We start from the raw sequence: 25,124 nt of genomic DNA on the forward strand, positions 1-25,124 counted from the left end.
GATGTAAATTTTACATTTACATCATAGCTGCCTCTATCCTAGATTGCAGTCTCCCAGAGAATAGAGTCCTACCCATCTTTAAAAATAAAAACAAACAAAGTAACATCAACAAAAAATACTTCTTAGCCAGTAACTAACACTACTTAATCTGTAAAAGCTGCAAAGTAAGTATATGCTAAATGAATAAAGTCACTTATTTAAAAATCATGGCAGAGTTCCCAATTTATTTTCCTCAAAAGAAAACCCATAGTGAGTGAATAATTTATCAATTCATTAAATACAAAATCTTATTAAGTCAATGAATGACTTACTTCATTTATTCAACATATATTTATTTTGTAGCTATTACATATTAGATGGTATGTTAGGTACAGACACCTAAGTAATATAACTGTATATATAAAAGCCTAAATGACCATTATGACCAGATGACAGATGACTGGCTGACCGGCTGGTAGCTATGATGCGCACTGACCACCATGGGGCAGATGCTCAAAGCAGGAGCTGGTCAGTGTGCTCTTACAGCCAACCTCCTGCAGCCAGCCAACCTCCCATGGTCCCTCCCCCCAGCGGGTCTGCCCCAATTGGCCCTGATCACTGGACAGGCCAAGGGACCCCACCCGTGCACGAATTCGTGCACCAGGCCTCTAGTATCCACTAAGAGCTCCTCTATAAGCAGGGGCCCTTTCCCCGCAGTGACCATTGTCATTGAACATCGTAAGGATAATAATGTCCCAAATAAGAGGTTCTGTCTCCCCAAATGCTACTTGTTTTTCTTCATTCTTTGATACGGATGATTACTCATATGCAAAATTCATACTGAACTAAGATACATGTACTATTTTTCTACTTGTATGATGGTTTTCTCCTAAATGTCTATCCAGGCCTTTATCCTTATAGACACTGGCCTTCTCACTATTACATCAACAAATAGGATTACAACAATTTAAGTATACAGTTTGGGCTTAAACTGGGAATCTAAATACATTTCATATATTCAGAACAGTATCTGCTAATGTGCCATCCTTTGTTTTGCTTTTGTCTAGATTTATTTTCTTGTACTAGTTTTTATAAGTGATACAGTTAAAATGGAGCAGCATGATAAAGACAATTAAAAAGTGACAAAGATAAGTGAGTGGGGATCAGTGTGAACTTCTCTTATTCAAATATTTCCTTATCTAAAAAGCAGATTTGGGAATATCATCCATTAGATTATCTCAAACTCTCTATATGATTTAATTAGTTGATGTGGACTTCTAAATGTGCATACTTCTATTTTTGCAGGAAGGGTTTATATTAAAAAAACACACGCACACTTTGTTTGAATTAACTAAAGTCTCTCATCAATCTCTGCCCAAATGTGCAGAGGAGAATACTAAAACAAATAGCCTTTATGTGATAGTGCCATGAATTCTGGGGAGAATCAATAAATATTCATTGCAATATTAATTGAGTCATTTGAAGTGAACACACATAGGGAACTTCCTGGTGTTGCTTGCTTAAACTATTCATTATTGTCAACCCAGGATTTTTAAAAAATAGGCTTGTAAAACAACTGCAAAATGGAAGCACGGTGCATGACAGAAAATTTGAGGGATCTTCCAGTGGTCGGCAAACTCGTTAGTCAACAGAGCCAAATATCAACAGTACAGCGATTGAAATTTCTTTTGAGAGCCAAATTTTTTAAACTTAAGCTTCTTCTAATGCCACTTCTTCAAAATAGATTCGCCCAGGCCGCGGTATTTTGTGGAAGAGCCACACTCAAGGGGCCAAAGAGCCGCATGTGGCTCGCGAGCCGCAGTCTGCCGACCACGGTTCTAGGCAAAATAAGAGTAAATTCTTGTCGATACCACATGTGAACTAACTTCAAGAAGACTGTGAACTCTCTAAAGCTGCATGTAAATGTTAGATATAAGTAAATGCTCATGTGCGCTTTCCTGGAGTAGTTCCATCGTGCTTAACAAGTTGTCAGAAAAGGCCTTTCTACTTTTTTAATTCCACCATGATTCCATATTGGTCTGTTTCAGCAATTCATTCTCTATTTACAGTAATGGATCAAAAATAGGATACTTGCAATGTTAGTTCTCCTCTAGAAACAGAAGAATGGAGAAATCCCTGTTCTGCATGATTCTTGTTTCTCAAATTTATGTTTTCTAGTTATTAAAAGGCTTCATGTACAGATTGCTGGTTTAATGTATACAGCATGGCTGATAGGGTAGCCTATATTCTTTGCAATATACAGGACCCCATTAAATGGAGAAAGCAATGAATACCAAATTCATTTTTGGAGTAAATAAATAAATATAGATGATGAAAATTATCAGAGACATTATGCACAGGCTTAAGGGGTGAAATAATAATCTGGTTAAACTCCTGGATTACTAGTTTGTAGAAGGAATTCAACAGCACTGCTAAGCATAAGCCTTCATTCAGAATACCGCAGTTTTGAAACTCTGAAGGAGTTTTCTACCTTGGGAAAGAAAGACGAACTTTTTAAAGCTTTTGGAGGAATTTGGCAATATCAGGAATAGTTAGTCAAATGACTTTTGGAAGGTGAGAAATTGTTCTTGTGATTCAGCAGTGATTGGTTGTGCAAATTGACTTTATTGACAAATTAGGGGCAGAGTAGTTGCAAGAGTCAGTGTCCTGTGCAAGAGGAATGGGAAGGAGCAGATGCAGAGGTCAAGGGAATGTGAGGACCACAGAGCTATCCCCCTTGGTTAAAAGGGAGACTGAGTCTCATCATTTAGTTGCACTTAGGTTTGTTCAAAAGTCTATGGACTGCTGATGACCATCTAAAACTCATTGGTGATAACAGCCATTGTGGCTTCTTGTGACTATTTTCTTTGCAGTTGGATCAGTTGCATTTCAATCATGTATCGGTGAGTGGCTAGAAGCATTTCAGCCTCTGGAGAAAACCCAAAAACTAACAGCAGAGAAAACAAGTATTTACTTGAGAGTTACCAGAAAGTCTTGGACAATAGCTCTTAGCCAAAGTCCTGCTACTGTTGGTATTAAGTAGGGAAGCAGTTCTTGTCCCAAACCTGGCTCAGGAGGAAAGAAAACTTTGATATCTACAGATTTATAGAAACTTTGTTTATCCTCTTGATTTGTCCCAAGAATTGAGATAGAAGAAAACCTTTAAAATCTCATTTTAGCAATAAAAATTCTTAAGGCAATTCAGTGGGAAACTTATGTTTTTAAAAAAGAAAGTTGATATATATATATATATATATATATATATATATATATATATATACTAGTAGCCCATTTGCAGGAAAAATCCTGCAAGCGGCTGCTGCGGCCGCCACCATTGCAGCCGCTGCCGCCGCTGCCATTGCAGCTGCTGTGCCTGCACCCGCGTGCCGCTGCCACCTGCCCCCCTCCGCCCCGCCCCACTCCGCCCTGCCCCGCCCAGGCTTTCCCTCTGGCAGCCATCTTGCTTTCCACTTTTCCTCCGACTTCCTTCTAAGTTGTCTTCAGTCTTCACTCCTCCCTCCCTCAGCATATGCAAATTAACCTCCATCTTTGTTGGGTAATTTGCATACTCGCCCTGATTGGCTGGTGGGCATGGCTTTGGATGGTGGGCGTGGCTTGGGTGTAGCGAAGTACATATGTCAATTTGCATATTACTATTTTATTAGGTAGGATTGGTTGAACAGCCAACTGGCTGACTGGACACTTAGCATATTAGGCTTTTATTATATAGGATATATATATATATATATATATATATATATATATATATATATATCCTAACCCATGCACCGGGGATCAAACCTGCAACCTTTTATTGTATGGGATGACCCCGAGGCACATGCCCTTGACTGGAATTGAACCTGGGACCCTTCAGTTCTCAGGGCCGATGCTCCAAACATTGAGCAAAACTGGCTAGGACACCTTAAGATATTTTTAGTTTTAGATATCCTTTTGGTATAGAAATCTAGGAGGTGGGTGTATTATATCTTTTTAACTGGAAAACATGTTTACAAAGGTTGTTTTCCTAGGGTTTCACTGCACAGTTTGTGGTTATTAGTATCTTCCAATCAGGCTCAATATTGGTCTTACATTGGTGATGTAGCCAATAAATCAGGACTCTGAACCAAAGGTCATATAGGGATGCTTAAGATTTTATCCTAGGAAAAAGCCACTCTGACATGTTGATGACATGCTTGGGGATATTGCATTAAGGCCCTACAAATTTAGTCATCATGACCTATGGAACAGCAGAGTGAAAGACAGAGGGTTAGATTCCCAGTTGCACGATCAGTTCACATGGAGATAATCAGTGTTTTCTGTTGGAGTAGATCTGGAAGGTTATAAGAGTTTGGGTCAAGATGACTGATGTTCCCTGGAGAGTTTTGCAAGTTTTAGCTTCAATGTGCTATACACTCATTTTATTTTCTCTGAGGAGTTGAAGTAATAGAGATAGGAGCACGTCAGCACAAAGTTGTATTTTTAATTTTTTTTTAAAAAAAGTTTTCTTTCTCATAATACAAATGGATACATATTTCTCAATATTTCAGTTGTCAGGTAAGTTCATTTATGGCAAGAAAAGACTTTTTCCAACCAGAAAATACATATAGAATTATAAAAAGAGTAGGGAGGTGTATATCTGAATAAACCCAATTTAGTTACTCTACTAGTAAAAGCCTGTAGGTTTAAGCTCCAATTCATATCCAATCTTTATAGTTTTCCTAATACTGTGGGATTGAAAGGTGAGACCTGCACCGGGGACATCCTTTTCAATCTTACTGAAAAGTTCCCACCAAAGCATATTTATGATGGTTCTTAAGTTTTTCTTTCCGTGGTGGAAAGGAAAGTAACATTTTTAAGAGACACCATGTTAGCATCTTAGGGTAAACTGAGCAGTTGTCTTGTTGCCACAAAAGACCATCTGGTTGTAGCAAAAAAATATATTTTCCTGTGTGGTACTTGAGGATCAAGAGCTTGAGATTAAAGTTGACTCAAGACTCAATGCCAATAATCAAGAGTTAGTTTTGGCTTTGAAGTTTGAACTTTGTAGATAGCCTAAATCTGTTTTAAAGGAGCTTATTTAGCATAATAGTCCTCTAAAAATGTCCTTTGCTTTTTCAGTGTGCTGTATAGTGTGTGCCTCACACTTATTATAGCCAGAGGAAGCATTTACTAGGATTTTATGTGATACTATATTTAATAAGGGCATCAGCTGAAATTAAGAGGCTGGGTTGCTTCCAAAGCATACCAAAATCATTATATACTTGTAAGGGATACCTGATGTCTGTATAGACATTTGCTCTCTGCACTCTAAGTCATGGTCATAGTAAAAGCTACAGTTTGGCAAACCACTACAGATGTGGCCTCTGGAAGGCTAGATTCAAATAATTTAAATAGATTGTACTTGCAAATTAGGCTTAAAACTCTCTTTGTTCAGCTTTCAAATAGAAGCCATCGAAAAGAAAATCTAAATCTGGGTTATATAAAGAGATTTCAAGGAGGTTAGAAGCCAAAACATTTCTTGACAAGTGCATGATTTTCCCAAGTGTGTCATCCACCAGGAGAGAAAAATGATTGGTAAAGTTCAGAATCTTACAGCAATGGATGGAAACGTGTATAGGGAAAGAACAAGGATTCGTAGGAGTTCGGTCTTGTAGCAGGAAAATGTCTGATATAAGACACTAAGAGATTATATGGAGATCTTAAGAATTCAATGGGCAGGAGTCTGTTAATTGGGAAGTTGCTGAAATTGTGCATAAATAGGAGGGTAGATTTTGCCACGAGGTCAATAAACAATGATCTCTGACTTTTATTGTCCTGTTGAGATAAAACATTAAATCTTACCATGATCTTTCATGTACAAGTAGGAAGAAAAGCTCATGGCAATGGGAAAGTTCAACAGGAAGAGGTTTTTAAAAAGAAGTATTTTGTGATATAGAATACAATCTTTAATAAGTCTGCACAGGACAAATAGTTGGTTGTGACAGTTTTTGTCAGATCAGATATAGGGCTAGCCAATTCAGAAAATTTAGAAATCCAATGTCAATAGTGTTTTTAAGACTGAGCAATCCTCTTAAGATAGCTTTTGGTAATTAGCCTTGAAAAGTCAAGAATAACATCCAAACTTTGAAAGAAAGAAACACTCCAATAGATAATGTGTATGGCAGAGGGAGGCTTAGTCAATGGGTTCAGTAGTCCTTTTTTAAATGAACATTCGGTTCAGTTCAGCAAAGAAATAGATTAGTTGAAATCCTTAAGGGCTTACTGTCCCTTATATGTCCCATGCCCCTTTTTTTTTTTTCCTTTGGCTCTGATTCTATTGTGGTCAGATTTAAATTCTGAGATATTGGTAGGGAAGCATCAGATAGTAAATAATCAGTCTGTGACATTATTAAATTATAGTCCGGGGATTTTTTTTTCCTGGATGTTCCAGAAAGAGGTCTTCTGGTCCAAATTTAATAGGAGTACACTATTATAAAAAAATAGCCTTATTCTAAAAAGATTCAGCAGAGGGTACGTCATGTGAAGGCCTCAGAAAACCAACGAGGCAGAAAGTGGCTGAGACAAATACAGAGTCTGAGGGTCATCTGAAAGTCCTACTTCTAAAATCCAAACCTGTGTTCTATTCCAAGGACAAATGATGGAAAAGTAACAGGTTTATGGTAGAGAGGACAGACACAGCATCAGATAGAAATAGAACATTTCGTATTTGCCGTTGTGCAGAAACGTCTCCCTATTTTATTAAGGGAAATTGTGGGTTGATCAGAACAGCTAATTCCTCAGAGGGGTGTCATTTTGTCAGACAAAGTTTGTCCATTGTCTACTTTGTCTTTCAAGGTAAGGCAGGATAATTGTTCTTTCAATGACAATTTCTTTACAATAACTGCAGGTATATTTGACTATACTGATTTAGACATGTACTTGTACATGAGTTTATCTAAAGGCTTAAACAGAAGAGCTCTAAATTAGAGTTTAATATTTCTTTTTTACTAAATTAAAGTATCTTGAAAGGACTTCAGGAATCTCTTGTCAGGATTAAGACCATCAACGAAGAAAGTAGATAGGCCTGTTGTAATCATTTCTCCCTGAATGAGAGTGAAATATTCTCTGAGGATGGAAATGAGATGGCCTGTATAATCTGAGAGCTACATTTCCCCCATTACAGCATTGAATATTGATCGATCAATATTGACAACAAACATCTTAGTGTCAGATACTAAGAGGTCTTCTACTTTTATAGTCTTTTTATATTTACCTTTGGTCAAATTTTGAAACATGTATTTGATGTCATTTTGGTTTTCAGTCCAGCCTGCCTTTTCTAGCCATTTTTTTTTAAATATCTTGCCTCTATACAATGATGAATTCAGTTCAAGACTTTTTTATAAACTGCTAGGACAATTCTATATTTTCCTGTAAACTTTAACTCTTCTTTATGAGAAGTTTGTGACAATCGTGTGGAGGGAAGAGGTTTTGGGGATGGATTGCACAAGAGAAGGAGAATATTATAGTTCTTTAAAGGAGCCATGGCAAGGTACAAAAGAAACAAATGCAAAAGTTTTTTTTAAAAAATATATATTTTTAATTGATTTCAGAGAGTAAGAGAAAGAGAGAGAGAGGAAAAAAAAACACATCAATGATGACAGAGAATCACTGATCGGCTGCCTGCTGTAGCGCCTGCATTCCCTGCACTGGGGACTGAACCCAAAACCAGGGCATGTGCCCTGACCGAGAATCTAACCATGACTCCTGGTTGATAGGTTGATGCTCAACCATTGAGCCACACTGGCTGGGCAGATTTTTGTATTTTTATTAGCCTTTTATAAGGTGTCTTTTGGGGAAGCCATTTTAGAATTTTCCTGTCTTTTAGAAGCCTCTTCATATCAAAAATAATAATGTGCATGGAATATTTAGTCTTTGAACTTTTTAAATGTAAGATGTGAAATTCCCCAAAGTGACCACTGAAATTCTAAATTGTTGTCAGAAAAATCCTGTACGAGCTGCGGTACCATAACTTTTGTACATGTATGATGCTGGACAATGAATGAGAGTTTTATTGAATGACTGCTGAGGGTATATATCCTGTGCACTCTAGTTTTGAAAAACAGCAGGTTTAGAAGCAGCAGGTAGGGTCTCCTCCTAGTCACATGAAAAGCTGTAGGAGAGTATTAACTAGAGCACGCTAGGCATAAGCTTTATTAAGAATGCCATGGGCTGACAACAATTTAGAAAGATTGGTCTACCTTGGGGAAGAAAGGTAGACTTTAACCAGATGGGTCAGCTGAAGTTCATCCAGTTTCTATAATCATTGTTCAAAAATAGTGCTTAGAAGAGGGACAGATTGTTCTTGTAATTTAGCAGCTGTTGTTTTGCAACTTGGATTTAGCAAAAAAGGTGAAAGGTGGGTAAGAATAGTTTGGGGGCATAAGGGTACCCAAGCGTTATGCTGGAAATTTTCAGTCTGTCGGGATATTTCACAAATAAAAAGTTCATAACATATCCCAGGGAGAAAATGTATGGATAATTTACAAAGAATATATACCACAAGGACAAATACCAAACTTACCTTTTTTCTCTCTTTTTGTCTTTTTTCTAAATACATGAAAAATTGATATCTGAAATATTTAATATTGAGTTTGGTTATTTTGACTTAATTATTATGAGACCATTTTATCATTTTTCCTTTGTTTCTATGCAATTTGAGGTTTCTTCATTATTAAATATACATTACTCTTTAAAATATATATATTTCTTTTATTGATTTCAGAGAGGAAGGGAGAGGGAGAGATAGAACCATCAATGATGAGAGAGAATCATTGACTGGCTGCCTCCTACACATCCCCCACTGGGGATCGAGCCCACAACCCGGCATGTGCCCTTGGCTGGAATCAAACCTGGGACCCTTCAGTTCACAGGCTGACGCTCTATCCCCTGAGCCAAACCAACTAGGGCTATACATTACTCTTAAAGCAATAATTTTTTTATTAAAATTATATTGATAGATAAAATATTTTATTAAAATAATGATTTAGTCAATAAATTAGGTTAAAAAAGATACCTAATTATATTATTTTGAATTTAGTTTTTCTTGTTAAATGTGTCACTTTCATGCATTTAAAATATTATTTCTGTTTACATTTTTGGCCTATAATTTCTGTATTCTTTCAATAAAATATTTTCAATTTTTGCTATTTATAATGGAAAGTTAGAATTTTAGTTCTTCATAAAAAGGGAGTACATGAAAACATGCAGAGCTTCTAAAATGCGTGTACATGATACACAAGTTATAATTACACTCATCTATATATATAAAAGCCTAAGTGACTGGCAGACTGGCCGACCAGCTGACCGTCTGGTAGCTATGATGCACACTGACCACCAGGGGGCAGATGCTCGATGCAGTAACGGAAACCACAGGCATGGAAACATGAAACAGATTGATGAATCTCAGAGGGAAGCGGGGAGGAAGGAGAGGAAGAGATTAACCAAAGATCTTATATGCATATTAGAGGCCTGTTGCACGGATTCCCTGTCCTGTGGGGATTGGGCCAAAACTGGCTCTCCAACATCTCCCCAGGAGTCCCGGATTGTGAGAGTGCAGGCCAGGCCAAGGGACCCCACCAGTGCACGAATTCACGCACTGGGCCTCTAGTACCAGTATAATTCCATAATCCATTTCTGAGAGAAAGCAGCAGTAGGCTTTCCTTCAATGTCAGTGGGAATTTCCCTTTGATGTCCACGGGTATGGGGAATTAAAATATCTAAAAGTAATGTCATATTTACTTGTAGAGTCAGATTTCCTCTAGCGCCGTGGTCGGCAAACTGCAACTCCCGAGCCACATGTGGCTCTTTGGCCCCTTGCGTGTGGCTCTTCCACAAAATACCATGGCCTTCTATTTTGAAGAAGTGGCGTTAGAAGAAGTTTAAGTTTAAAAAATTTGGCTCTCAAAAGAAATTTCAATTGTTGTACTGTTGATATTTGGCTCTGTTGACTAATGAGTTTGCCAACCACTGCTCTAGAGAATTCTGATTCAATCCTAAGAATGTATATCAGTACCTCTGTCTGTCTGTCTGGCTTGCTCTCACTCTCACTCATATGCTTTGCATTAAATGTCTAATAACAATAAATAACAAATGAGTGATTATTTATGGAAAGATATTTTTAAATGTGCATGTCAATGAAGTCATTTCTGGAAGAGTAGGATTATTGATTTTCAAAAGTTTCCTTTTAATTAAATTTTATAATTGTATGTAAAAAGAAGTATTGTTTTTTAAAAGTAATAAAATAAACAAATAATATATAAAATGAATGAGAAGGATTTGGATTTTTAAATAGTTTCCCCCCCCCTGAATACATGTAAAGACAAATGTGCCTTCTCACCATCTTTGTAAAAAATTAGTTTGCTCCAAATAATTTTCTTTATTGAACATTCACTGTTCATTGATTCTTTTAATCATTCAAGGACTTCAGAACATTTAGGTTAAAAAAGGCAATACAACAAAACATTTTGTTGCAAATGAATTAAAAGCAAAGTAAATAAAAATAGTGTGAAATTTCCACAATTCTTTAAAATGAGGATAGTGCTTGAAGATGAAGAGTTATAAAAATGCTCTGTTACAAACATATGCACACACACGCACACATACACACACACACAACATACACAGATATACACATGCACTTAAAGAAAAATTTTCATAATTTTACCAAATTGCCCTGTTTATTATTTGTATTTTTACTAATTTAAAAATATTAAGCAAAAAACCCACAAATTGTAGCTTAATGAAACTTTTAACATGTAAATTTTTCTAGTAGTGCTAATTTCCTTCCAAGCACTTAAAATTTGATTAAGATTTAATACCAGTCATCTCAGTATCTGTATGAGTGATTTAACCTTAATCAAATATCAGTAACCTCAAAACTGAATAATGTGCTAGTAACATTCTTATGCTATCACTTTTACAATAACTTTCTACAGATAAAATTAAAGCAAGAAACAAACAGAGAAGGGAACTTTATAATAAAGAAATATCTGCACTTTGCTTTTATTTTATTGCCCTTCCATTTTTATTAAGTTACCCAAACTCCTGTTCCCATAAAGTGTGCAAATTGTATTAGATTCTCCATTTGTGGATTCTCAACTTATACAATAGGACACTTTAAAATATCTCTATTAGTATGATTGAGATTATTAAATTACCTCTTCTAGTTTTCCTTTCTGACTTAAAAAGTTTTATTGCCATGAGCTCTATTTTTAACTAAATAATGTCAAAATTAAAAAAAAAGTTTTAATGAGTGACTGTAACATTTTAGAAAAAAATGAAACAGTGATATAGATTAGGTCATTTTTTTCTTCCATTAGAAAAGAGCCCTTTTATCTCTAATAAGTGGGGAAGAGACTATCCTAGATAATAAAAATCTGACTTAATAAGAAATGGCTGGGATGCTCCTTTCTCTAGAGAGCTGCAGATAGATGATCCCAATCGGCATCAGGGCTACTTCACAGAATCTTGTATCTTAAAGAGGCTATCGATGTTATTAAAACTAAAGCGGGAAGTGGAATATGTCATAGTCTGTGTTGGTACCAACTTTCAGAAATGTAAACAACCCAAAACCTTGTTCGGATAAATTATTGTTAACGTATTTTCCATCACTAATAGTCCTTAATGGAGCTTCACAGACTTTCTCATACATTGTTATCACAAACATCTACTTTTGATATAAGCAAAGGTGTCCCCCATGTGAAGCCAGGGACATGAACCAGGGAGACAAATTGGCTCCTGCACTATCACTTCACCCGGCAAAACAAGCAAACCAAAAAGCTCGACTTTGAGGGCCAGGCTTTTTGCTTCTAATGCGAATCATCTTGAATGGAACTTATATGCCTCTCAGTATCCCTCTAATTATCTGAAAATGACCAAGATCCCTTTCTTTCTTTTCATCTGGCCTTGTGTCATCCTGTGCTGGCATCACCATCAGGAGAGAATTGAATAGTTTATTTTTTCTTTTTGAAAGCACTGCTTGTTAACCACTTATCCCTACTTAAGAATCTCAATTACAGTTATTTATATAAAACATCTATGCAAGTATACACAATCAAATAAGGCATTTAAAAGTATTCTCATGAACAAATTGATATGCCATTCACAATAGCTCCTGTATTATCTTTTAAATAACTAAAATCTTTATAGTGGTATTTATAATGTTTGCTTTAATGGTTCTGCTTAGGTAGTAAAAAAACCAACTGTGAGAGGCTCATTTGTAGCTGAAAATATTCATCCACCCACCAGTCCCTGCCAACTCCAGAAAAAAAGGCTAATCACTTTTCATGTCAGGTTTCTCCGAGAGAATTGTTTTCCATTTCTATGAGTTTTTATTTATTTATTTTATTTTAAATTAAATTTATTGGGGTGACATCCTTCCTATATAATAAAGAGGTAATATGCAAATTGACCATCACACCCTCACACAATTTGGCTGCCCCTAGGTGGTCACAAGATGGCTGCCACAGATGGCCGGCAAGGGAGGGCAGTTGTGGGTGATCAGGCCAGCAGGGGAGGGCAGTTGGGGGCAATCGGGTCAGCAGGGGAGCAGTTAAGCGTCGATCAGGCTGGCAGGAGAGTGGTTAGGGGCGATCAGGCAGGCAGGCAGGCAGGTGATCGGTTGGGAACCAGCAGTCCCAGATTGTGAGAGGGATGTCCGACTGTCTAAAGTGGCAGTCAGACATCTCCCAAGGGGTTTCAGATAGGAGAGGGTGCAGGCTGGGCTGAGGACCCCCCCCCCTCCCAGTGCATGAATTTTGTGCACTGGGCATATAGTTGATTAATAAAATTACATAGGTTTCAAGTATAAAATTCTTGAAATATCTGTATATATTGCATTGTGTATCCACCACCCAAAGTCAAATCTTCTGCCTCCATATATTTGACCCCTTTTCCTTTTGGTTCCCTCTACTAACCACGGGACTATTGTCTGTGCCATGAGATCTTGTTTGTTTGCTTTTCTTGTTTGTTCATTTGATGCATCCAGATATGGCACATATATACAAAGTAATTCTACTCAGCCATAAGAAAGGATGAAATACTGCCATTTGCAACAACATGGATGGATCTTGAGAATATCATGGTAAAAGTGTTTTTAAAATGGTTTTTGGCCCTCTACAACTGTACAGAACCATGTGGCCTTTTTGGGGATGGAGCATAGAACAAAGTTCTGGGGACCCTTTTTTTTTTTTTTTTCCAACAAGCATCTTCAACTTTGATATATTTACACTGTAGAGCTCTGAATGAGATTTTGTTGGAAAATTATGCCTTAAACTATAGGCTGAAAAGGAAGACAAGGTGATGACTCAAACTTTATATTAATTCTCCAAAACATGTGAATTCTTGCTCTTTTTATTATTTCTTTAGACTGTGTCCATTTGATTCTAAAATTGATATGGGTACAATATTAAAATGTATTATTTGTTTTTATATTTTTCTGTCTTGTTTTTTTTTTTTTACTTTGTTTTTATTGTTTACAGTATTTACAGATGCTCCTACTTTCTCCCCCTTTGCCCACCTCCACCCAGCCCTTGCCCCCCTTCCCTCTGGCCAGCTGTCCTCTTGTCTATGTGTTATGCATATATGTTCTTTGGCTAATCCCTTTCCCTTCTTTCATCCAGTCCCCACCTTCCCACTCCCCTCTGACAGCTGTCAGTCTGTTCCATGTATCTATGCCTCTCTTTCTCTTTTGTTTGTAAGTTTATTTTTAAAAGGAAAAATTGACAACTATGTTTAATTTTCACATAAACCCAACAGAAGTAAATTTAAAAATTATTATCTGCTTTAAAGTGAAGGAATAAAAATATTAATATTGCCTTCTTCAAAATCATTCCCTCCCAATTTGCTAATGTGAAATTAAAGCGAACTAAATTATTTTTAAAATAGTTTACATAAAATTAATTGTGTACATTATTTGCAAGGAAGTGAGCTGTTATACACTAATATCAATGGTCACAATCTGGGCATGTACTTATCAGACCCAGTATTTTAATGAAAGACACCATCATTTATTAAAAATAAATATTTGAAGAATAATATGGTATGAGCTAATTTGTTTTGATTAATGTCCATGGAGACAGGGAGCATGTAGTGTCCTTATTCACACTGCTGTGTGATTGGCAAGTAGTAAGCACTCAGGAGTGCCAGCTGAATAAATGTGTGTTGCTGAGTGGCTGAAACAAAACTTTAGTAGCAATTCGGCGGAAAGGATAGGGTAGAAAATGGACTTGGAAAGGCTAGTTTTAGAAGTTTGTTGTCGTTGTCTGAGTGAGTGGAAATGATATCTGATGTATGAAAATATCAGAGGGAACAAAAGAGAAGGAATTTAATAACATTTCCAGATGTAATGCCAACTACATTTAGCAAGTTATCTTCGTGTGTTTAGTAGAGGCTGGCACTGAGTTGAGTGGGTTTCAAACAAATAACTAAACAGGTCCACTACAGGCATACCTTGCTTTATTGTGCTTTGCTTTATTGCACTTTGTAGATACAGGACGCATTTTTGTTTTACAAATTGAAGGTTTGTGGCAACGCTGCACCAAGCAAGATTATGGGCGCCATTTTTCCATACAGGCTCAGATGATGGTTAGCATTTTTAGTAATAAAGTGTTTTTAATTAAGTTATGGAAATTGTTGGGGTTTTTTAAGACACTTCTATTGCATAGTTAACAGACTATACAGTACAGTGTAAATGTAACTATTGTGTGGACTGGAAAACAAAATTTTATGTGACTTGCTTTATTCTAGTGGTCTGGAACTGAACCCACAACATCCCAAAGGTATACCTGTATTATTTGTGCAGTCATGCGTTACTCAACAACGGGGGTATATTCTGAGAAATGTGTCATTATGAGATGTGCAAACATCACAGAGTGCACTTACACAAACCTAGGAGGTATAGTCTAAAAACCTAGATGGTATAGCCTACTATACACTTAGACTCTATGGTATAGCCCCGTGGTCGGCAAACTGCGGCTCGCGAGCCACATGCGGCTCTTTGGCCCCTTGAGTGTGGCTCTTCCACAAAATACCACGGCCTGGGCGAGTCTATTTTGAAGAAGTGGCATTAGAAGAAGTTTAAGTTTAAAAAATTTGGCTCTCAAAAGAAATTTCAATCGTTGTACTGTTGATATTTGGCTCTGTTGACTAATGAGTTTGCCAACCACTGGTATAGCCTATGGTTCCCAGGCTACATATCTATACACCATACTGTACCGAATACTATAGGCAATTATAACACAGTGGTAAGTTCTTGTGTATCTACATATATCATAGAAAAGGTACAATAAAAGTACAGGATAGAACAATTTAAATGGCATACCTGTGAAGGCACGTACCATGAATGGAGCTTGCAGAACTGGAAGTTGCTCTGGGTGAGTCAGTGAGTGAGTGGGGAGTGAACGTGAAGGCTCAGGACATTACTTGCACCTGTAGACTTTACAAACACTGTCCCAGAAGTCGTCCTTCTGCTTCCTTCCAAAAGGGTCCAAAATAGAACATCAAAGCTGTCCATGCTGCTCCATGAACAGGGGTGTGGGCTAGATTGACTAAAAATATTGAAGAAAATCTGGTATAAACCAGAGTAATCGTGGTTGTCAGGGAGAAGTAACAGGTAGCTTGAGAATCAGTAGAAATCAGAAATCAGGATGGAGAGATAAAGGGACACGGGATCATCATGGCAATGTGGTGTTGACTTTTGTATGTCAGAGAAGTGGTCCGATTAAGGAACTTCTTGGTATTCATGAAAATAAAAATGTTTGACACGGAGAGGCTGTACAACTGAGGTCTCAAAATTTTGACTTGGAAAATTTGTTTTCGATTCCTTTGAACTTATTTGGCAAGAAGGGCTCTCTCTGGCATTGAATTGATGGAAGAAATAAAACTTGTCTATGCTTTACATCATTAAACCTGAAAATATTTTAAAAGCACAGGGACCGGCTGGCTCTACACTACTACAGGAAGCTTTTATTACAGTGGCAGTGGCACTGAATACCTGTTAAGGTAGCTCTTATGGACCTGTGTTCTTGTGCAGGATCTTAGGTCCTCAACACGGAACTTATAGCAACGTACTCCTAGGATCATCAAGCTAGCCCTGGGGAGACTGCATTGCCCTCTGAATAGGCAGGACTTGGGGACAGGCTCCTCTCTGTTGCAGCAGGTCAGTAGCTGCCTGACTGTGATGCCATCTGAGGTACTAGGACTTAGAAGGAGTCTATTGCCAAGCCCCACAGATATTGCTCCCATCAGAGAAAAAAAAATATCCTCCTGAACCACATGTTCTTCCTTTTCTTACAGGAAATTCAGCTCCATTATAATCCTACTAGAGGCCCGGCGCATGAAATTTGTGTGCGGGTATGGTCCCTAAGCCTGGCCTGTGATCAGAGCCATCTTCCCCAGCTGCCCGCAGCCAGCCCTGCCCTCCACTGCCACTCACCCCTGGTTCTCCATTCACCCTTGGGTGATCGGTGCCTGACGGCCGGGGGAAGGGATCAAGAGGTGGTCAGTGTGCCTCATAGTGACTGGTCCAGCCATTGTTCTGCTGTTAGGGTCAATTTGCATATTACCCTTTTATTATATAGGATAGAGGCCTGGTGCATGGGTGGGGGCTAGCTGGCCTGCCCTGAAGGGGGCCCCAAATCGGGGTGAAGGGTCCCCGCTGGGGGCTGGACCGGTCTGGGTTAGGGGCTGTGGGTGGTTTGCAGGCAGGCCATGTCCCTGATCGGAGTGGGGGTCTCTGCTGGGGGCTGGGCCAGCTTGGGCGAGGGGCCACCAGTGGTTTGCAGGCTGACCATGCCCCGGCTTTGTCAGGAAGGACGTCCAGAATGACGTCTGGAAGATGTCCGGTCTATTCAGTCTAATTAGCATATTACCCTTTTATTAGTATAGATAGGGACATTCACATATGTGCTATCTCATTGACCAAAATGTCATTATGTGGTACATGACTGCACTGTGTTATGCTGGTTTGAGTTTGCTGATAGATGAAGAAGGAATCAAAGGAGGAAAGGCTAAATGTCTATGAACAGAAAAAGGCTATGGAGGAAATGAAACCTGGATAAACCTAAGACGGCAAACGTAGGGGTTCTCATGGAAGCCAGTTGAGAAATTTCTCAAGTCAGTTATCCAACAGAAGGGAAGGAAATAATAAAATTGAAGAAAAAGTTACAAAATGCTTCAGGCCTCTTATAAATATGAAAGTAGACTTTTAATATTATATTGTATTTAGAATGGTTCTGTGAAGATTGCTATAATGTGGGTGAAACAAATAAATATTATTAACATGGTCAAGGAGTGAAGTAGTTTTAAACAATGAAAACTAACTCTTTGGTGAATTATCAGATTTTTTAAAATATATATATATATATATTTTATTTCAGAGAGGAAGGGAGAGGGAGAGAGTGATAGAAACATCAATGATGAGAGAGAATCATTGATTGGCTGCTTCCTGCATGCCTCCTACTGGGGATTGAGCCCACAACCCAGGCATGTGCCCTTGACCGGAATCAAAACTGAGACCCTTCAGTCTGCAGGCCAATGCTCTGTCCACTGAGCCAAACCAGCTAGGGCTGAACTATCAGTTTTAATTATTAACTTAAAATTAAAACATGTATGAAATCTGAATACTTGACAATTATGCGTGTTTGTGCAATTTGGGAAATACATTACTTGAAAGATTGCCTATCTTCTGTGCCCATTCCGTCATCTTCTTAGTGTCTCTTATTGGCTCTTTTAACTATTTTACTCATCCAGAAAAAATTATAAATAAGTTATGATGTTTTCTCTGTTTTCACTCTGTGGGAATTATTCTGCATTGCAGTATTACTGTTCTTTTATTTCTTAATTCCCGGTAGCCTTTTTTCCCTACATAATCAATCCAGATATTCCTCATTACATTTGATTACTTTTAAGGAAAAGATTATATGCTTTTATGGATAATTCTTCTCTACATTACTTTCCATCTGAATCACATCTTGATGTAATTATTTGATTGTTTTAAGCAGGGGAGGTCAAGCAGGAATGAGTATGGCATTTTACTATCTGGAATCAAATGGTCCACTGAGGACACTGCCATCTAGTGGTTAGTCTCTTAAAAAGATTCCTGAATATCTTCAAGGGCTGCCAACTCTGGCAGATCTTTACCAGTATACATCAACTTCTGTTTAAATGGCTAAGAGTATTACAGTTTTCGAGTGAATCAGCTTATCACTCTTTAGGAATGTAAACATGTTAATGCTAAAGAGAGTAACAAAGTCCGATTAACTACATTTTATATAGGACAAAGCTAGTTATTTAAATACAGTGTAAATGAGTAGACTATAGCCAGAATATGTATCTGAGTATGAAGACACGAATAGATTTCTACCATGTGTAATAACAATAACTGCTAATGTTTACTTAGTGTGTGCTGTTTATGAGACTCTGTTTTAAGTTTTTAATATCTATGAGCTCATATGATCTTCTAGTCCCTTAGTAAGGTAGTTCTCTCTCTTTCCTCCCACCTTTCTTCCTCTTGTTCTCTTCCTCTCTCTCAGATACACACTATGTGCTATATGTTAATATAGAATTATATTTTATTTATAGTATTTGTATATATGTTATAAACAGAGGGTATGATTAGAGTAGTTCTTAAATATATATATATATGTATACTATATAATACATTTAGATATGTATAGATATGTTTATATTTACTTAGATTCAATTGTAAATTACACAAAAAATGGATCATTTCTTTTTTTGACTGCTCTTAAGTTTCCCTTCTCAAAAATGATCACTCTTCCAATTTCTTGGCATATTCTGGATAAATTATTATATACTCATATATGTATGTTTATATATAATATGCATATATGTATGTTTGTGTGTGGATGCATGTTCATGTGCATAATATCTGGGAAAGCACAAACAAACATATTTCCTTTTTTATGTGCTGATTTTCAATTTTTATCTGTGTGATTTTGAGCTATATACCTAATAGTTCTAAGCTTCTGCTTCCTTTTCTGCAAAGAGAAACTAATTATGTCACCTACCTCTGAGATTACTGAGAAAATTAAATAATAATGTTCATATAAAGTTATGTTTTCAGACTATTTCCTAGAATTTGAGTAAGTCTTTCAATTAACAGATACATTTTTGTGGTGATGTTTATTATTATTATCATCATCATTATCTTTACAATTATGATAATATAAAAAGAATTTCAAGTAATTTTCTCATGATCCCTGTAAAGAAAGCAAATTATAGAACTGTCTATTTTATTAAAAAGGGCTTTTCCGTGTAGACTCATAGGACAAGCAGCCATTCCACATGTGATATTCTTACAACTCAGGGTTGTTGTTAGCATAGAAAAAGTGGCTCACACTAATATTTGAAAACACTTATAAATATGTTCTTTAGTTACATAGAGTCAAAAACTCATGTATCAGTGATATAACGAAAATTTTTTTCCAAAAATTATTATGTATGTTTTAGATAATAAAATAATAGTGATATTCAATTAGTGTCATTTTAAATAGTGTCATTTGTTTCTGATTATAGTTTTTTAAAATTCATTTTAAAAGGTAGGACAAGATTTTGAAGTTACTACAATGTCATCTCTTAAAATGTGTAGGGTGTTTATGGTAAATTACTAATTGTACCAAATCAGGAAATAATTTCCTGACAATCCCCTTTACCACAGTTTAACTATCTCTAATTTTTATGAGGTGTTTTTATTTCTGGTGTCAGCGAATGTGTCATTGCACTTTCCCTAAAGTCTCACCAGGGATGCCCGAGCCTGCCAAGAGGAAACATTAATTTCCGGGAATCAAATCAAGGTCTTCCTAAGGTTATCAAGAAGTGCGAACAACCAGAAAACAGTGTAATGTCTATATGTATGCTTCTTATTTAAAATAAGGTTTTAATTAAATCTTATTTAAGTCAGTGTTATTTAGACATCATGATAAACCTTGTGTAATTGGCCAATCAAAAACAAGCTTCCAATTCCATAACTTAGCATTTTTCTAGTACACAATTTTCTAATATGTGCAATTATTTTGCCATTTGAGCATAAAATAAGAACATTCGAAGCATGAAATGTCAACATACATCTGCATAGTTAATTTTAAATGTTTAATAATATCCTCTGATATAGAAAAGGAGAAAAAAGAGTTTATTGTTTTCACAAAATGGAAAGTTGTACATAAAATTCATTAATTTCCCAGAGCTTTAGCTTTTCTTTCTGTGTCCTGTGCAGTAATATCACCTTAGAACAAGTATTCAAGTGACTCTGAAAAATAAGACACAAGATTTTGTTTTATTTGTAAAAGCAAAATACAGTTTTAAACTATAACTTATATTATTTTTACCATGCTAAAAGGCAGGACCTCCATGGTTACACATGTTTGTTTTACTAAAGAAAAATATTTTGTGGGTAATTAATACTCAACACGCTTTCGATTTAAATTTTGAAAATTACAAAGCATCTATGGAAATTTACCTAGTTGGCATATTGACTCATCTTACCTATTTGGGAATATTTTCAATATAAAAATTAATATAAAATAGAATGTTTCTTAATTAGAACTTATATATATTTATTATTAGATGCTGTTTTCACATACTTTATATTAAACTGGAAGAGGATTCCCCCCAATATTCACAAAGATAACAAAAGACCATGCAAAAAGCATATATTCTTTTTTAAAAATATGTTTTTATTGATTTCTTTAGAGAGAGAAGAAGGGAGAGTGAGTGAGAGTAGAAACATCTATGAGAGAGAAACATCATCGATCAGCTGCCTCCTGCATGCCCCCCACCAGGGATCAAGCCCCTGCTCTGACCAGGAATTGAACTGTTGGCCTCTTGGTGCATGGGTTGAGCCACTGAGCCACACCAGCTGAGCCAAAGCATATATTCTTCAGATGAAGTTGAGATAAATCACACTTCGTTCACACAGCTCTTGTTGAAATGATTCAGCAGCTGTGTTAAAAAAAATTGTCTCTCAAGTGGCCCTGGTTGATGATTAGGATTTTCCACTGAACACTCTGCAGATTGTAAAGCATTTCATTTCCACTCAAAAAATTCAAGGTGAAAAGGATAAAGTAAGATATATCTGCTCATACAGTTACGGAGCTCTGACATATAGAAAGAAAACAAGTCCAAACAGCATGTGGAAAATAATTACAGCTGAGATGTTTGTATACATAGCCTTTCCTCCTTTTATTCCTGGTGACAATATTTTATGGTCATTTAATTATCATGTTTCAAATGATTGAAAGTCATGAATATTAAAAATATTTGGAAATAACTTTCAAAAGTGCTTTTCCAGGTGATTTTGGGACAGTAACGTTACTTGTAAAGGGATCTATAAAAAGGTGGCATACTTAGCTATAAATATTTGGCATCTTAATTCTGTTCATCATCTGATCTATTCATTCAATGAGACCATTCCGAGATTATTTCTTCTGCAGGGAGTTTGATGGCACAAAATAATGACATGAAGTTTAAGTCACTACAAAGAAGCTTCTTTTTCATCACTAACCTATAAACGCAGGTTATATAACAAAGACATTTGAATTACACCATTGTGTTCCGTATTTATCTGAAGGGGTTGCTTTTTTATAATATTAGCAAGTGAGTGATTAAACAGACCAAAGAGGAAAGAGACAGAAGAAAGAGTTGATGGAAATATCTCAAAGCCATGGTCCAAATAGCCTACTCCAAGCCACAACCCTTAATATACTGCCTTGTCTGTTAAGAGCCATTAGGCTTTAGCTGTGATTTACCAATCAAAATGAGAATATCACATTTCTTGTGATACAGTCTTACCTACCCCTGAAAAATAGTAATCTGATTCTCACATTTTCCGAGAAAAAGTGGTCTGAAATACCATGGGACAGTATGTACTCTAATTCAAAGGTTAAACTGCAAACCAACTGCTTTCAAAGAATTGTCAAAAATTCTAAGACCCTTCTATCTCAATCATCTCTTGCTCTTATCTCCTGTACCCCTATCTGCACATCCAAAATGACTACACTCATAGGCTTGTCCTAACACAGGGAGACTCATGGTCAGGAGTGCATTCCTAAAATTTAAATAGTGTCTTGGTTATCAGAGAAGAAATAATTAGTCAAGAATATGAAGTCTATTCACTCTTTGGAAGATTTCAACTTTGATTTATTGACTAGCTCACACAATGTACCTACTTTTCTCAGACCTACAACTAGCAAGACCTTAAAATGCAATGCTAGGTGTGTAATGGCTTGACATCCGGTTGAGCAGTTTGCTCGCAGCAGGATTTCTTTTAAGTATAAAAGGAAAAGGATCCTGTTGATTAAGTCCAATGCAAAATAGCTCAAACACTAGTGTCAAATTGAATAACAGGTTTCAAACTAAAAGCCTCAGATACCTAAAAATGTAAAGCATTTAATTAATATATATCTCATGTTTTCAATATAAAATTTTTAGCAAGTTAATTTACTCTCCATCATAAGTATCTACTACTATGCTTGTCATAAGGAATTGTATCAAGTGACATATGGTATTTTTTAATTTCAGTTTTACTTTAGGATTTTTTTGTCTGTTATTGCAATCATTTAACACCTGATCTCTTTGGTGAAAAGATAATAACAATACTTATTTCTAAAAGTAAGATTATTTATAATTCTCTCTGCATCAAAAATCTCAGCTATGTACAGTTGGTAACTGAGAACATTAGTCTGTTTATATCATCTCATCTCAAACAGAAATGGCCATTTGAATGTGAATCTAGTTCACAAGTATTATATACCCATTTTTACTAATATTAATTTATATTATATTGTATTATATTATAATATTATATTATATTATATTATATTATATTATATTATATTATATTATATTAATTCTATTCTATTCTATTCTATTCTATTCTATTCTATTCTATTCTATTCATATGCCAGAACTCTTCAAAGCCAAAGTACATAGCGATAAATGAAATAAATTTTATGTTCTCAAAAACTCACACTCTCCTGGGAGAGAACAGCCATGCCCAAATAAAGCAATATGGGCTTTCTATAAAAGTTGTGTGAAGGGTGTTAACTGAAGCAAGAAGAAGAACAGGGTGAAGTTCTCTTGATAGGAAGAACATGGAAAGCTTATGCCAGTGATGGCGAACCTATGACACGCGTGTCAGCACTGACACGTGTAGCCATTTCTGATGACACGCGGCCGCATGCCGAGGATGAAACATTTGCTGCTCCTGAGGATGAAACATTTGTGACTAGAGTTTTGGAGTTAGTTTTTTCCTCAAAGTGACACACTACCCGAGTTATGCTCAGTTTTTTGGCGAAGTTTGACACACCAAGCTCAAAAGGTTGCCCATCACTGGCTTAGGGGAAAATATATTCATTTGGTTATAAAGTATAAACATCACGTGCACTTTGCATTCAAGGTGAGGGTGGTTTTCAGAGGCCACACTATGTTCAAAAGTGAAGGACTATTGTGGATTTGGTGAAGACCAAGACATTGGTGTGACAGAACATAGTGAGTTCATTTCAAATTGTTTAAGTTTTCTCTGCCTTACTTTCCTCAATTATACAAATGAGAATAATTCATAAGTATAGTAGCTCCCCCTTATTGGTAGCAAACACATTCCAAGACCCCCCAGTGAATGCCTGAAACCCTAAATATACTATTATTTATTTCTATACATATATGCCTATAAGTTTAACTTATAAATAAGGCACAATAAGATATTTTTAGTAACTATGACTAAAATAGAACAATGATAATAATGTGCTGTGATAAAAATTATGTAAATACCTCTCTCCCTTCAGTAATTTTTACATTTTTCAATCCAAATCTATTCCTGAATCTCTGTAACAATCCATTACTAGTAGTAAATGGCTTAGTGTCACTCATTTTAGGGGATCCTTGCTGAACTGAAGTATTTGTATAGGCCCAATGCTTTCTGGCACAACATGTTGCTGTCAATCAAAAATGTCAACAGAACACATTTTCTGTTCATGTCTTACACCCACAAGTTTAATGCTTTTTCCATCTTAACTAGGCACTTGTCACTCACTGTGGCCATAATTTGCAGTTTGAGGTGCAAATCTAGCATAAAAGTCTTTTGCTTTCTTTACAATTTCACCAGCAGAAGATCCATTCTTAGAGTAGATCTTAGCAACCTCAGCATACATTATTTTTCTTTCCTTCTTAAGTTGAGAACTTTCAGCTTTTCACTTAAAGGCAGCACTTTACAGATTCTCTTTGGCCTATTCGAATTGCCAGCATCATTACTCTTATCATTTGGGGCCATTTTTAGGTAAAACAGAGATTTACTTGTACACAAACACTCTGACAACCAAGAAAGCTACTAACTTGATGGACTATATAGCACGGATACTTTGAAAAACAGATCATTCACGTCAGGGTGGGAAGAAGTGGGAGGGTTCGAGGTTTCATCACCTTAATCAGAGTTATTACAGGGCACAATTTAAAATGTATGAATTACTTATTTCTGGGATTTTCCAGTATATATTTTCCAATTCTGATTAACTGAAATATGGCAAGCAAAACCGCAGATAAGGGGGGAACCACTGTACATAAAAGTAATGACATGGCTCAATGAATGTCAGCTACATTTATTACCAATATATAAATGAGATAAATAATTTTCTCTGTAAAGGAAAGTGCAAAAGGAGATATAATCCTTAGGTTTAATAAACTTAAAAATTCTACTCTAGTCATCTTGATTGCTTTCACATTTACACAGATTGACAAAAAAAAGTTGTGATACAAATTGCTAAATTGACTGAATCGGTCTTAATTATTCACTTAGCCAGACTAAAATTTAAACAGACTTCTTCCTGACTCTAGGCCATGACATCCCTTTCATTAGTGCACTTACTTTAGAAAAGCTTTAACTGTAAATTATTTCACTGCCCCTTTTAGATGTAAACCTTTTTAAAAGTTTCTTGCCGGCTTTACAACCCAGGAATGCCTTTGCCAAGGACCTGGAATCCATCTCTTTTAAACATAATCATCAATGAAGGTAACACCCCTAGCTCCCAGTTTCCGTAACAAGGTAGGAGTCTCACTTCTGCAGGTGGCTTAGTCCAAATTGTACCTACCTGTTTGAA

Source organism: Cnephaeus nilssonii (assembly GCF_951640355.1).
Source record: "Cnephaeus nilssonii genome assembly, chromosome: 18".
Lineage (NCBI taxonomy): Eukaryota > Metazoa > Chordata > Mammalia > Chiroptera > Vespertilionidae > Cnephaeus > Cnephaeus nilssonii.